The sequence below is a fragment of the Coregonus lavaretus genome (genome assembly GCF_964263955.1).
Source record: "Coregonus lavaretus genome assembly, chromosome: 25".
In the NCBI taxonomy this organism is placed as follows: Eukaryota; Metazoa; Chordata; class Actinopteri; order Salmoniformes; family Salmonidae; genus Coregonus; species Coregonus lavaretus.
In genome coordinates this window covers 44,726,286-44,741,667 of record NC_140012.1, presented here as the reverse complement: position 1 = coordinate 44,741,667, position 15,382 = coordinate 44,726,286, and the positions used below count along the sequence as shown (strand labels likewise).

Below are 15,382 nucleotides of genomic sequence, written 5' to 3'. Positions count from 1 at the left end.
CTTCTCTTGAGAGCCAGGTCTGCCTACGGCGGCCTTTCTCAGTAGCAAGGCTATGCTCACTGAGTCTGTACATAGTCAAAGCTTTCCTTAAGTTTGGGTCAGTCACAGTGGTCAGGTATCCTGCCACTTTGTACTCTCTGTTTAGGGCCAGATAGCAGATGTTACATGTGTCCAGATGCTCAGTGAATCAGTCAGTGGTGTGTACAATGTACCTGGTGAGGCTCGTTATTCACAGTACTGTGATGAGTGTGATTAGAAGGAGTCAGGCGCAGGAGGGTGAATCACAGAATACAGAGTTTATTCCATCGTACACAGTTGCGCTGGATATCAACAACAAAATACAGGCACAGGGGAATAATCTACCCCGACAATACAAGGTACGAGTAGCTCCAACAAAATACAGGCACAGGGGAATAATCTACCCCGACAATACAAGGTACGGTTAGCTCCACCGAGCTACACTCAACTCACATAAAACAATCACCCAGAAGGACAAGGGGGCAGAGGGAACACTTATACACGAACTAATGAGGGGATATGAACCAGGTGTGTGTAATTGACAAGACAAGACAAATGGAATGATGATATATGGAGCGGCAGTGGCTAGAAGGCCGGTGACGACGAACGCCGAAGCCTGCCCGAACAAGGAGGGGAGGCAGCCTCGGCGGAAGTCGTGACAAGTACAGATACTTTCAGACGCGTCCAAAGATAACAGCCTTCTGGCAGGATAACAATGAACCCGGGCAAGCAGCAGGAAGACCTGGTATACTGTCTTCTACTATGATGTCTTCTCTGGTTGGCTGCTGTCCTAGAACCTGGTGGAAAACTAGAGTTGATGTCTTGTCTGGTCCTAGACCCTGGTGGAAAACTAGGGTTGATGTCTTGTCTGGTCGTAGACCCTGGTGGAAAACTAGAGTTGATGTCTTGTCTGGTCGTAGACCCTGGTGGAAAACTAGGGTTGATGTCTTGTCTGGTCCTAGACCCTGGTGGAAAACTAGGGTTGATGTCTTGTCTGGTCGTAGACCCTGGTGGAAAACTAGGGTTGATGTCTTGTCTGGTCGTAGACCCTGGTGGAAAACTAGGGTTGATGTCTTGTCTGGTCCTAGACCCTGGTGGGAAAACTAGGGTTGATGTCTTGTCTGGTCCTAGACCCTGGTGGAAAACTAGGGTTGATGTCTTGTCTGGTCCTAGACCCTGGTGGAAAACTAGGGTTGATGTCTTGTCTGGTCCTAGACCCTGGTGGAAAACTAGGGTTGATGTCTTGTCTGGTCCTAGACCCTGGTGGAAAACTAGGGTTGATGTCTTGTCTGGTCCTAGACCCTGGTGGAAAACTAGGGTTGATGTCTTGTCTGGTCGTTGACCCTGGTGGAAAACTAGGGTTGATGTCTTGTCTGGTCGTAGACCCTGGTGGAAAACTAGGGTTGATGTCTTGTCTGGTCGTAGACCCTGGTGGAAAACTAGGGTTGATGTCTTGTCTGGTCCTAGACCCTGGTGGGAAAACTAGGGTTGATGTCTTGTCTGGTCGTAGACCCTGGTGGGAAAACTAGGGTTGATGTCTTGTCTGGTCGTAGACCCTGGTGGGAAAACTAGGGTTGATGTCTTGTCTGGTCCTAGACCCTGGTGGAAAACTAGGGTTGATGTCTTGTCTGGTCGTAGACCCTGGTGGAAAACTAGGGTTGATGTCTTGTCTGGTCCTAGACCCTGGTGGAAAACTAGGGTTGATGTCTTGTCTGGTCGTAGACCCTGGTGGAAAACTAGGGTTGATGTCTTGTCTGGTCCTAGACCCTGGTGGAGCTCTAGTTGATGTCTCTGTCCTGCTTTAGTTCCTCCTGGTCTCTTTCTTTCTCATCTATGGGTTCGCCGTAGAGATGGTCAAAAACGTCAAGTTCCTCTGTGTACACATCTCAGAGGAGCTGAAATGGTCAAACCACACGGACACTGTGGTGAAGAAGGCACGACAGCGACTCTTCAACCTCAGGAGGCTGAATAAATGTGGCCTGTCCCCAAGGGCCCTCAGTGTTCTAGAGGAGCCATCCTTAGTCTCCACTGCACCCTGCTCTGTTGATGTGGCCTGTCCCTGCTCTGTTGATGTGGCCTGTCCCTGCTCTGTTGATGTGGCCTGTCCCTGCTCTGTTGATGTGGCCTGTCCCTGCTCTGTTGATGTGGCCTGTCCCTGCTCTGTTGATGTGGCCTGTCCCTGCTCTGTATTACATCTGTGGCCCTGTGCATGTGACTGATAAACCCATTGAATTTTACTCTTTGACTTTCTAGATTTTCCTCCCTGTCACTCTCGTTTCCTCTCTGTTAATGCATGTCACATCTGTTAACTTCACAGAGTAGGCCTGTTTTTCTCCATGCTGACCATGGCCTGCTTTCTTACTACAGTGGACATCCATTCCTCCCGGTGGACATCCATTCCTCCCGGTGGACATCCAGTCCACCCGTTGGACATTCATTCCACAATTCCACTCAGAGGCACCAAGGACAAATAACAGAGAAGCGTTTGCTGATAAGATGTTGCTATATGGTTTGACCGTGTGAGCCAGTAGTATACAACTCAAAACAGACCAAATGTTCAGGGTCATAGTGTATGTTCAGGTTCATACTGTATGTTCAGGGTCATACTGTATGTTCATGTTCAGGGTCATAGTGTATGTTCAGGATCATACTGTATGTTCAGAGTACTACTGTATGTTCAGGGTCATACTGTATGTTCAGGGTCATACTGTATGTTCAGGGTCATACTGTATGTTCAGGATCATACTGTATGTTCATGTTCAGGGTCATAGTGTATGTTCAGGATCATACTGTATGTTCAGAGTACTACTGTATGTTCAGGGTCATACTGTATGTTCAGGGTCATACTGTATGTTCAGGGTCATACTGTATGTTCAGGGTCATACTGTATGTTCATGTTCAGGGTCATAGTGTATGTTCAGGATCATACTGTATGTTCAGGGTCATACTGTATGTTCAGGGTCATACTGTATGTTCAGGGTCATACTGTATGTTCAGGGTCATACTGTATGTTCAGGATCATACTGTATGTTCATGTTCAGGGTCATACTGTATGTTCATGTTCAGGGTCATAATGTATGTTCAGGGTCATACTGTATGTTCAGGGTCATACTGTATGTTCATGTTCAGGGTCATAATGTATGTTCAGGGTCATACTGTATGTTCAGGGTCATACTGTATGTTCATGGTCATACTGTATGTTCAGGGTCATACTGTATGTTCAGGGTCATACTGTATGTTCAGGGTCATACTGTATGTTCATGTTCAGGGTCATACTGTATGTTCAGGGTCATACTGTATGTTCAGGGTCACACTGTTGTTCATGTTCAGGGTACAACTGTATGTTCAGGGTCATACTGTATGTTCAGGGTCACACTGTTGTTCATGTTCAGGGTACTACTGTATGTTCAGTGTCACACTGTTGTTCATGTTCAGGGTACTACTGTATGTTCAGGGTCATACTGTATGTTCATGGTCATACTGTATGTTCAGGGTCATACTGTATGTTCAGGGTCATACTGTATGTTCAGGGTCATACTGTATGTTCATGTTCAGGGTCATACTGTATGTTCAGGGTCATAATGTATGTTCAGGGTCATACTGTATGTTCATGGTCATGCTGTATGTTCAGGGTCATACTGTATGTTCAGGGTCATACTGTATGTTCATGTTCAGGGTCATACTGTATGTTCAGGGTCATACTGTATGTTCAGGGTCATACTGTATGTTCAGGGTCATACTGTATGTTCAGGCTACTACTGTATGTTCAGGGTACTACTGTATGTTCAGGGTACTACTGTATGTTCAGGGTACTACTGTATGTTCAGGGTCATACTGTATGTTCATGTTCAGGGTCATACTGTATGTTCAGGGTCATACTGTATGTTCAGGGTCATACTGTATGTTCAGGGTCATACTGTATGTTCAGGGTCATACTGTATGTTCAGGGTCATACTGTATGTTCAGGGCACTACTGTATGTTCAGGGTCATACTGTATGTTCATGGTCATACTGTATGTTCAGGGTACTACTGTATGTTCTGGACATACTGTATGTTCATGTTCAGGGTCATATTGTATGTTCAGGGTCATAGTGTATGTTCAGGATCATACTGTATGTTCAGAGTACTACTGTATGTTAAGGGTCATACTGTATGTTCAGGGTCATAGTGTATGTTCATGTTCAGGGTCATACTGTATGTTCAGGGTACTACTGTATGTTCAGGGTCATACTGTATGTTCAGGGTCATACTGTATGTTCAGGGTACTACTGTATGTTCAGGGTCATACTGTATGTTCAGGGTCATACTGTATGTTCATGGTCATACTGTATGTTCAGGGTCATACTGTATGTTCAGGGTACTACTGTATTTTCAGGACCATACTGTATGTTCATGTTCAGGGTCATATTGTATGTTCAGGGTCATAGTGTATGTTCAGGATCATACTGTATGTTCAGAGTACTACTGTATGTTCAGGGTCATACTCTATGTTCAGGGTCATACTGGATGTTCATGTTCAGGGTCATACTGTATGTTCAGGGTCATACTGTATGTTCAGGGTACTACTGTATGTTCAGGGTCATACTGTATGTTCAGGGTACTACTGTATGTTCAGGGTCATACTGTATGTTCAGGGTACTACTGTATGTTCAGGGTACTACTGTATGTTCAGGGTCATACTGTATGTTCAGGGTCATACTGTATGTTCATGTTCAGGGTCATACTGTATGTTCAGGGTCATACTGTATGTTCAGGGTCATACTGTATGTTCATGTTCAGGGTACTACTGTATGTTCAGAGTCATACTGTATGTTCATGTTCAGGGTCATACTGTATGTTCAGGGTCATACTGTATGTTCAGGGTCATACTGTATGTTCAGGGTCATACTGTATGTTCATGTTCAGGGTCATACCGTATGTTCAAGGTCATACTGTATGTTCATGTTCAGGGTCATACTGTATGTTCAGGGTCATACTGTATGTGAAGGGTTATACTGTATGTTCATGTTCAGGGTCATACTGTATGTTCAGGGTCATACTGTATGTTCATGTTCAGGGTCATACTGTATGTTCAGGGTCATACTGTATGTTCAGGGTACTACTGTATTTTCAGGACCATACTGTATGTTCATGTTCAGGGTCATATTGTATGTTCAGGGTCATAGTGTATGTTCAGGATCATACTGTATGTTCAGAGTACTACTGTATGTTCAGGGTCATACTCTATGTTCAGGGTCATACTGTATGTTCATGTTCAGGGTAATACTGTATGTTCAGGGTCATACTGTATGTTCATGTTCAGGGTCATACTGTATGTTCAGGGTCATACTGTATGTTCAGGGTCATACTGTATGTTCAGGGTCATACTGTATGTTCATGTTCAGGGTCATACTGTATGTTCAGGGTCATACTGTATGTTCATGTTCAGGGTCATACTGTATGTTCAGGGTCATACTGTATGTTCAGGGTCACACTGTTGTTCATGTTCAGGGTACTACTGTATGTTCAGGGTCATACTGTATGTTCATGTTCAGGGTCATACTGTATGTTCAGGTTCATACTGTATGTTCAGGGTCATACTGTATGTTCAGGCTACTACTGTATGTTCAGGGTCATACTGTATGTTCAGGGTCATACTGTATGTTCAGGGTCATACTGTATGTTCAGGGTCATACTGTATGTTCATGTTCAGGGTCATACTGTATGTTCAGGTTCATACTGTATGTTCAGGGTCATACTGTATGTTCAGGCTACTACTGTATGTTCAGGGTCATACTGTATGTTCATGTTCAGGGTCATACTGTATGTTCAGGGTCATACTGTATGTTCAGGGTCATACTGTATGTTCATGGTCATGCTGTATGTTCAGGGTCATACTGTATGTTCATGTTCAGGGTCATACTGTATGTTCAGGGTCATACTGTATGTTCAGGGTACTACTGTATGTTCAGGGTCATACTTTATGTTCAGGGTCATAGTGTATGTTCAGGGTCATACTGTTTGTTCAGGGTCATAGTGTATGTTCATGTTCAGGGTCATACTGTATGTTCAGGGTCATACTGTATGTTCAGGGTCATAGTGTATGTTCATGTTCAGGGTCATATTGTATGTTCAGGGTCATAGTGTATGTTCAGGATCATACTGTATGTTCAGAGTACTACTGTATGTTCAGGGTCATACTCTATGTTCAGGGTCATACTGGATGTTCATGTTCAGGGTCATACTGTATGTTCAGGGTCATACTGTATGTTCAGGGTACTACTGTATGTTCAGGGTCATACTGTATGTTCAGGGTACTACTGTATGTTCAGGGTCATACTGTATGTTCAGGGTACTACTGTATGTTCAGGGTACTACTGTATGTTCAGGGTCATACTGTATGTTCAGGGTCATACTGTATGTTCATGTTCAGGGTCATACTGTATGTTCAGGGTCATACTGTATGTTCAGGGTCATACTGTATGTTCATGTTCAGGGTACTACTGTATGTTCAGAGTCATACTGTATGTTCATGTTCAGGGTCATACTGTATGTTCAGGGTCATACTGTATGTTCAGGGTCATACTGTATGTTCAGGGTCATACTGTATGTTCATGTTCAGGGTCATACTGTATGTTCAAGGTCATACTGTATGTTCATGTTCAGTGTCATACTGTATGTTCAGGGTCATACTGTATGTGAAGGGTTATACTGTATGTTCATGTTCAGGGTCATACTGTATGTTCAGGGTCATACTGTATGTTCATGTTCAGGGTCATACTGTATGTTCAGGGTCATACTGTATGTTCAGGGTACTACTGTATTTTCAGGACCATACTGTATGTTCATGTTCAGGGTCATATTGTATGTTCAGGGTCATAGTGTATGTTCAGGATCATACTGTATGTTCAGAGTACTACTGTATGTTCAGGGTCATACTCTATGTTCAGGGTCATACTGTATGTTCATGTTCAGGGTAATACTGTATGTTCAGGGTCATACTGTATGTTCATGTTCAGGGTCATACTGTATGTTCAGGGTCATACTGTATGTTCAGGGTCATACTGTATGTTCAGGGTCATACTGTATGTTCATGTTCAGGGTCATACTGTATGTTCAGGGTCATACTGTATGTTCATGTTCAGGGTCATACTGTATGTTCAGGGTCATACTGTATGTTCAGGGTCACACTGTTGTTCATGTTCAGGGTACTACTGTATGTTCAGGGTCATACTGTATGTTCATGTTCAGGGTCATACTGTATGTTCAGGGTCATACTGTATGTTCAGGGTCATACTGTATGTTCATGGTCATGCTGTATGTTCAGGGTCATACTGTATGTTCATGTTCAGGGTCATACTGTATGTTCAGGGTCATACTGTATGTTCAGGGTACTACTGTATGTTCAGGGTCATACTTTATGTTCAGGGTCATAGTGTATGTTCAGGGTCATACTGTTTGTTCAGGGTCATAGTGTATGTTCATGTTCAGGGTCATACTGTATGTTCAGGGTCATACTGTATGTTCAGGGTCATACTGTTTGTTCAGGGTCATAGTGTATGTTCATGTTCAGGGTCATATTGTATGTTCAGGGTCATAGTGTATGTTCAGGATCATACTGTATGTTCAGAGTACTACTGTATGTTCAGGGTCATACTCTATGTTCAGGGTCATACTGGATGTTCATGTTCAGGGTCATACTGTATGTTCAGGGTCATACTGTATGTTCAGGGTACTACTGTATGTTCAGGGTCATACTGTATGTTCAGGGTACTACTGTATGTTCAGGGTCATACTGTATGTTCAGGGTACTACTGTATGTTCAGGGTACTACTGTATGTTCAGGGTCATACTGTATGTTCAGGGTCATACTGTATGTTCATGTTCAGGGTCATACTGTATGTTCAGGGTCATACTGTATGTTCATGTTCAGGGTACTACTGTATGTTCAGAGTCATACTGTATGTTCATGTTCAGGGTCATACTGTATGTTCAGGGTCATACTGTATGTTCAGGGTCATACTGTATGTTCAGGGTCATACTGTATGTTCATGTTCAGGGTCATACTGTATGTTCAAGGTCATACTGTATGTTCATGTTCAGTGTCATACTGTATGTTCAGGGTCATACTGTATGTGAAGGGTTATACTGTATGTTCATGTTCAGGGTCATACTGTATGTTCAGGGTCATACTGTATGTTCATGTTCAGGGTCATACTGTATGTTCAGGGTCATACTGTATGTTCAGGGTACTACTGTATTTTCAGGACCATACTGTATGTTCATGTTCAGGGTCATATTGTATGTTCAGGGTCATAGTGTATGTTCAGGATCATACTGTATGTTCAGAGTACTACTGTATGTTCAGGGTCATACTCTATGTTCAGGGTCATACTGTATGTTCATGTTCAGGGTAATACTGTATGTTCAGGGTCATACTGTATGTTCATGTTCAGGGTCATACTGTATGTTCAGGGTCATACTGTATGTTCAGGGTCATACTGTATGTTCAGGGTCATACTGTATGTTCATGTTCAGGGTCATACTGTATGTTCAGGGTCATACTGTATGTTCATGTTCAGGGTCATACTGTATGTTCAGGGTCATACTGTATGTTCAGGGTCACACTGTTGTTCATGTTCAGGGTACTACTGTATGTTCAGGGTCATACTGTATGTTCATGTTCAGGGTCATACTGTATGTTCAGGTTCATACTGTATGTTCAGGGTCATACTGTATGTTCAGGCTACTACTGTATGTTCAGGGTCATACTGTATGTTCAGGGTCATACTGTATGTTCAGGGTCATACTGTATGTTCAGGGTCATACTGTATGTTCAGGGTCATACTGTATGTTCATGTTCAGGGTCATACTGTATGTTCAGGTTCATACTGTATGTTCAGGGTCATACTGTATGTTCAGGCTACTACTGTATGTTCAGGGTCATACTGTATGTTCATGTTCAGGGTCATACTGTATGTTCAGGGTCATACTGTATGTTCAGGGTCATACTGTATGTTCATGGTCATGCTGTATGTTCAGGGTCATACTGTATGTTCATGTTCAGGGTCATACTGTATGTTCAGGGTCATACTGTATGTTCAGGGTACTACTGTATGTTCAGGGTCATACTTTATGTTCAGGGTCATAGTGTATGTTCAGGGTCATACTGTTTGTTCAGGGTCATAGTGTATGTTCATGTTCAGGGTCATACTGTATGTTCAGGGTCATACTGTATGTTCAGGGTCATACTGTTTGTTCAGGGTCATAGTGTATGTTCATGTTCAGGGTACTACTGTATGTTCAGGGTCTTACTTTATGTTCAGGGTCATACAGTATGTTCAGGGTCATACTGTATGTTCAGGGTCATACTGTATGTTCATGTTCAGGGTCATACTGTATGTTCAGGGTCATACTGTATGTTCATGTTCAGGGTCATACTGTATGTTCAGGGTCATACTGTATGTTCATGTTCAGGGTCATACTGTATGTTCAGGGTCATACTGTATGTTCAGGGTCATACTGTATGTTCATGCTCAGGGTCATACTGTATGTTCAGGGTCATAATGTATGTTCAGGGTCATACTGTATGTTCAGGGTCATACTGTATGTTCATGTTCAGGGTCATACTGTATGTTCAGGGTCATACTGTATGTTCAGGGTCATACTGTATGTTCAGGGTCATACTGTATGTTCATGTTCAGGGTCATACTGTATGTTCAAGGTCATACTGTATGTTCATGTTCAGGGTCATACTGTATGTTCAGGGTCATACTGTATGTGAAGGGTCATACTGTATGTTCATGTTCAGGGTCATACTGTATGTTAAGGTACTACTGTATGCTCAGGGTCATACTGTATGTTCAGGGTCATACTGTATGTTCAAGGTCATACTGTATGTTCAGGGTACTACTGTATTTTCAGGACCATACTGTATGTTCATGTTCAGGGTCATATTGTATGTTCAGCGTCATAGTGTATGTTCAGGATCATACTGTATGTTCAGAGTACTACTGTATGTTCAGGGTCATACTCTATGTTCAGGGTCATACTGTATGTTCATGTTCAGGGTCATACTGTATGTTCAGGGTCATACTGTATGTTCATGTTCAGGGTCATACTGTATGTTCAGGGTCATACTGTATGTTCAGGGTCATACTGTATGTTCATGTTCAGGGTCATACTGTATGTTCAGGGTCATACTGTATGTTCATGTTCAGGGTCATACTGTATGTTCAGGGTCATACTGTATGTTCAGGGTCATACTGTTGTTCATGTTCAGGGTACTACTGTATGTTCAGGGTCATACTGTATGTTCATGTTCAGGGTCATACTGTATGTTCAGGTTCATACTGTATGTTCAGGGTCATACTGTATGTTCAGGCTACTACTGTATGTTCAGGGTCATACTGTATGTTCAGGTACTACTGTATGTTCAGGGTCATACTGTATGTTCAGGGTCATACTGTATGTTCAGGGTCATACTGTATGTTCATGGTCATGCTGTATGTTCAGGGTCATACTGTATGTTCATGTTCAGGGTAATACTGTATGTTCAGGGTCATACTGTATGTTCAGGGTACTACTGTATGTTCAGGGTCATACTGTATGTTCAGGGTCATAGTGTATGTTCAGGGTCATACTGTATTTTCAGGGTCATAGTGTATGTTCAGGGTCATACTGTATGTTCAGGGTCAAACTGTATGTTCAGGGTACTACTGTATGTTCAGGGTCTTACTTTATGTTCAGGGTCATACTGTATGTTCATGTTCAGGGTCATACTGTATGTTCAGGGTCATACTGTATGTTCATGTTCAGGGTCATACTGTATGTTCAGGGTCATACTGTATGTTCATGTTCAGGGTCATACTGTATGTTCAGGGTCATACTGTATGTTCATGTTCAGGGTCATACTGTATGTTCAGGGTCATACTGTATGTTCAGGGTCATACTGTATGTTCAGGGTCATACTGTATGTTCATGTTCAGGGTACTACTGTATGTTCAGGGTCATACTGTATGTTCATGTTCAGGGTCATACTGTATGTTCAGGGTCATACTGTATGTTCAGGGTCATACTGTATGTTCAGGCTACTACTGTATGTTCAGGGTCATACTGTATGTTCAGGGTCATACTGTATGTTCAGGGTCATACTGTATGTTCAGGGTCATACTGTATGTTCATGTTCAGGGTCATACTGTATGTTCAAGGTCATACTGTATGTTCATGTTCAGGGTCATACTGTATGTTCAAGGTCATACTGTATGTTCATGTTCAGGGTCATACTGTATGTTCAGGGTCATACTGTATGTGAAGGGTCATACTGTATGTTCATGTTCAGGGTCATACTGTATGTTCAGGGTACTACTGTATGCTCAGTGTCATACTGTATGTTCAGGGTCATACTGTATGTTCAGGGTCATACTGTATGTTCAGGGTACTACTGTATTTTCAGGACCATACTGTATGTTCATGGTCAGGGTCATATTGTATGTTCAGGGTCATAGTGTATGTTCAGGATCATACTGTATGTTCAGAGTACTACTGTATGTTCAGGGTCATACTCTATGTTCAGGGTCATACTGTATGTTCATGTTCAGGGTCATAGTGTATGTTCAGGGTCATACTGTATGTTCATGTTCAGGGTCATACTGTATGTTCAGGGTCATACTGTATGTTCAGGGTCATACTGTATGTTCAGGGTCATACTGTATGTTCATGTTCAGGGTCATACTGTATGTTCAGGGTCATACTGTATGTTCATGTTCAGGGTCATACTGTATGTTCATGTTCAGGGTCATACTGTATGTTCATGTTCAGGGTCATACTGTATGTTCAGGTTCATACTGTATTTTCAGGGTCATACTGTATGTTCAGGGTCATACTGTATGTTCAGGGTCATACTGTATGTTCAGGGTCATACTGTATGTTCAGGGTCATACTGTATGTTCATGTTCAGGGTCATACTGTATGTTCAGGGTCATACTGTATGTTCATGTTCAGGGTCATACTGTATGTTCAGGGTCATACTGTATGTTCAGGGTCATACTGTATGTTCATGTTCAGGGTCATACTGTATGTTCAGGGTCATACTGTATGTTCAGGGTCATACTGTATGTTTATGGTCATACTGTATGTTCAGGGTCTTACTGTATGTTCAGGGTACTACTGTATGCTCAGGGTCATACTGTATGTTCAGGGTCATACTGTATGTTCAGGGTCATACTGTATGTTCAGGGTACTACTGTATTTTCAGGACCATACTGTATGTTCATGTTCAGGGTCATATTGTATGTTCAGGATCATACTGTATGTTCAGAGTAATACTGTATGTTCAGGGTCATACTCTATGTTCAGGGTCATACTGGATGTTCATGTTCAGGGTCATACTGTATGTTCAGGGTCATACTGTATGTTCAGGGTCATACTGTATGTTCATGTTCAGGGTCATACTGTATGTTCAGGGTCATACTGTATGTTCAGGGTCATACTGTATGTTCATGTTCAGGGTACTACTGTATGTTCAGAGTCATACTGTATGTTCATGTTCAGGGTCATACTGTATGTTCAGGGTCATACTGTATGTTCAGGGTCATACTGTATGTTCAGGGTCATACTGTATGTTCAGGGTCATACTGTATGTTCATGTTCAGGATCATACTGTATGTTCAAGGTCATACTGTATGTTCATGTTCAGGGTCATACTGTATGTTCAGGGTACTACTGTATGCTCAGGGTCATACTGTATGTTCAGGGTCATACTGTATGTTCAGGGTCATACTGTATGTTCAGGGTCATACTGTATGTTCAGGATCATACTGTATGTTCAAGGTCATACTGTATGTTCATGTTCAGGGTCATACTGTATGTTCAGGGTACTACTGTATGCTCAGGGTCATACTGTATGTTCAGGGTCATACTGTATGTTCATGTTCAGGGTCATACTGTATGTTCAGGGTCATACTGTATGTTCAGGGTCATACTGTATGTTCAGGGTCATACTGTATGTTCATGTTCAGGGTCATATTGTATGTTCAGGGTCATATTGTATGTTCAGGGTCATATTGTATGTTCAGGGTCATAGTGTATGTTCAGGATCATACTGTATGTTCAGAGTACTACTGTATGTTCAGGGTCATACTCTATGTTCAGGGTCATACTGTATGTTCATGTTCAGGGTAATACTGTATGTTCAGGGTCATACTGTATGTTCATGTTCAGGGTCATACTGTATGTTCAGGGTCATACTGTATGTTCAGGGTCATACTGTATGTTCATGTTCAGGGTACTACTGTATGTTCAGGGTCATACTGTATGTTCATGTTCAGGGTCATACTGTATGTTCAGGGTCATACTGTATGTTCATGTTCAGGGTCATACTGTATGTTCAGGTTCATACTGTATGTTCAGGGTCATACTGTATGTTCATGTTCAGGGTCATACTGTATGTTCAGGGTCATACTGTATGTTCAGGGTCACACTGTTGTTCATGTTCAGGGTACTACTGTATGTTCAGGGTCATACTGTATGTTCATGTTCAGGGTCATACTGTATGTTCAGGTTCATACTGTATGTTCAGGGTCATACTGTATGTTCAGGCTACTACTGTATGTTCAGGGTCATACTGTATGTTCAGGGTCATACTGTATGTTCAGGGTCATACTGTATGTTCAGGGTCATACTGTATGTTCATGGTCATGCTGTATGTTCAGGGTCATACTGTATGTTCATGTTCAGGGTCATACTGTATGTTCAGGGTCATACTGTATGTTCAGGGTACTACTGTATGTTCAGGGTCATACTGTATGTTCAGGGTCATAGTGTATGTTCAGGGTCATATTGTATGTTCAGGGTCAAACTGTATGTTCAGGGTACTACTGTATGTTCAGGGTCTTACTTTATGTTCAGGGTCATACAGTATGTTCAGGGTCATACTGTATGTTCAGGGTCATACTGTATGTTCATGTTCAGGGTCATACTGTATGTTCAGGGTCATACTGTATGTTCATGTTCAGGGTCATACTGTATGTTCAGGGTCATACTGTATGTTCATGTTCAGGGTCATACTGTATGTTCAGGGTCATACTGTATGTTCAGGGTCATACTGTATGTTCAGGGTCATACTGTATGTTCATGTTCAGGGTCATACTGTATGTTCAGGGTCATACTGTATGTTCAGGGTCATACTGTATGTTCATGTTCAGGGTCATACTGTATGTTCAGGGTCATACTGTATGTTCAGGGTCACACTGTTGTTCATGTTCAGGGTACTACTGTATGTTCAGGGTCATACTGTATGTTCATGTTCAGGGTCATACTGTATGTTCAGGGTCATACTGTATGTTCATGTTCAGGGTCATACTGTATGTTCAGGGTCATACTGTATGTGAAGGGTCATACTGTATGTTCATGTTCAGGGTCATACTGTATGTTAAGGTACTACTGTATGCTCAGGGTCATACTGTATGTTCAGGGTCATACTGTATGTTCATGTTCAGGGTAATACTGTATGTTCAAGGTCATACTGTATGTTCAGGGTACTACTGTATTTTCAGGACCATACTGTATGTTCATGTTCAGGGTCATATTGTATGTTCAGGGACATAGTGTATGTTCAGGATCATACTGTATGTTCAGAGTACTACTGTATGTTCAGGGTCATACTGTATGTTCAGGGTCATACTGTATGTTCAGGCTACTACTGTATGTTCAGGGTCATACTGTATGTTCAGGGTCATACTGTATGTTCAGGGTCATACTGTATGTTCAGGGTCATACTGTATGTTCATGGTCATGCTGTATGTTCAGGGTCATACTGTATGTTCATGTTCAGGGTCATACTGTATGTTCAGGGTCATACTGTATGTTCAGGGTACTACTGTATGTTCAGGGTCATACTGTATGTTCAGGGTCATAGTGTATGTTCAGGGTCATACTGTATGTTCAGGGTCAAACTGTATGTTCAGGGTACTACTGTATGTTCAGGGTCTTACTTTATGTTCAGGGTCATACAGTATGTTCAGGGTCATACTGTATGTTCAGGGTCATACTGTATGTTCATGTTCAGGGTCATACTGTATGTTCAGGGTCATACTGTATGTTCATGTTCAGGGTCATACTGTATGTTCAGGGTCATACTGTATGTTCATGTTCAGGGTCATACTGTATGTTCAGGGTCATACTGTATGTTCAGGGTCATACTGTATGTTCAGGGTCATACTGTATGTTCATGTTCAGGGTCATACTGTATGTTCAGGGTCATACTGTATGTTCAGGGTCATACTGTATGTTCATGTTCAGGGTCATACTGTATGTTCAGGGTCATACTGTATGTTCAGGGTCACACTGTTGTTCATGTTCAGGGTACTACTGTATGTTCAGGGT

General features: G+C 42.3%; 1 protein-coding gene across 1 annotated transcript in view; it reads left to right on the top strand.

Moving 5' to 3' along the window:
* Nucleotides 1-15,382, top strand: part of LOC311100470 (serine palmitoyltransferase 3-like) — a 36,407-nt gene that overhangs the window by 2,177 nt on the left and 18,848 nt on the right. The gene's annotated exons all lie outside the window — the stretch shown is intronic.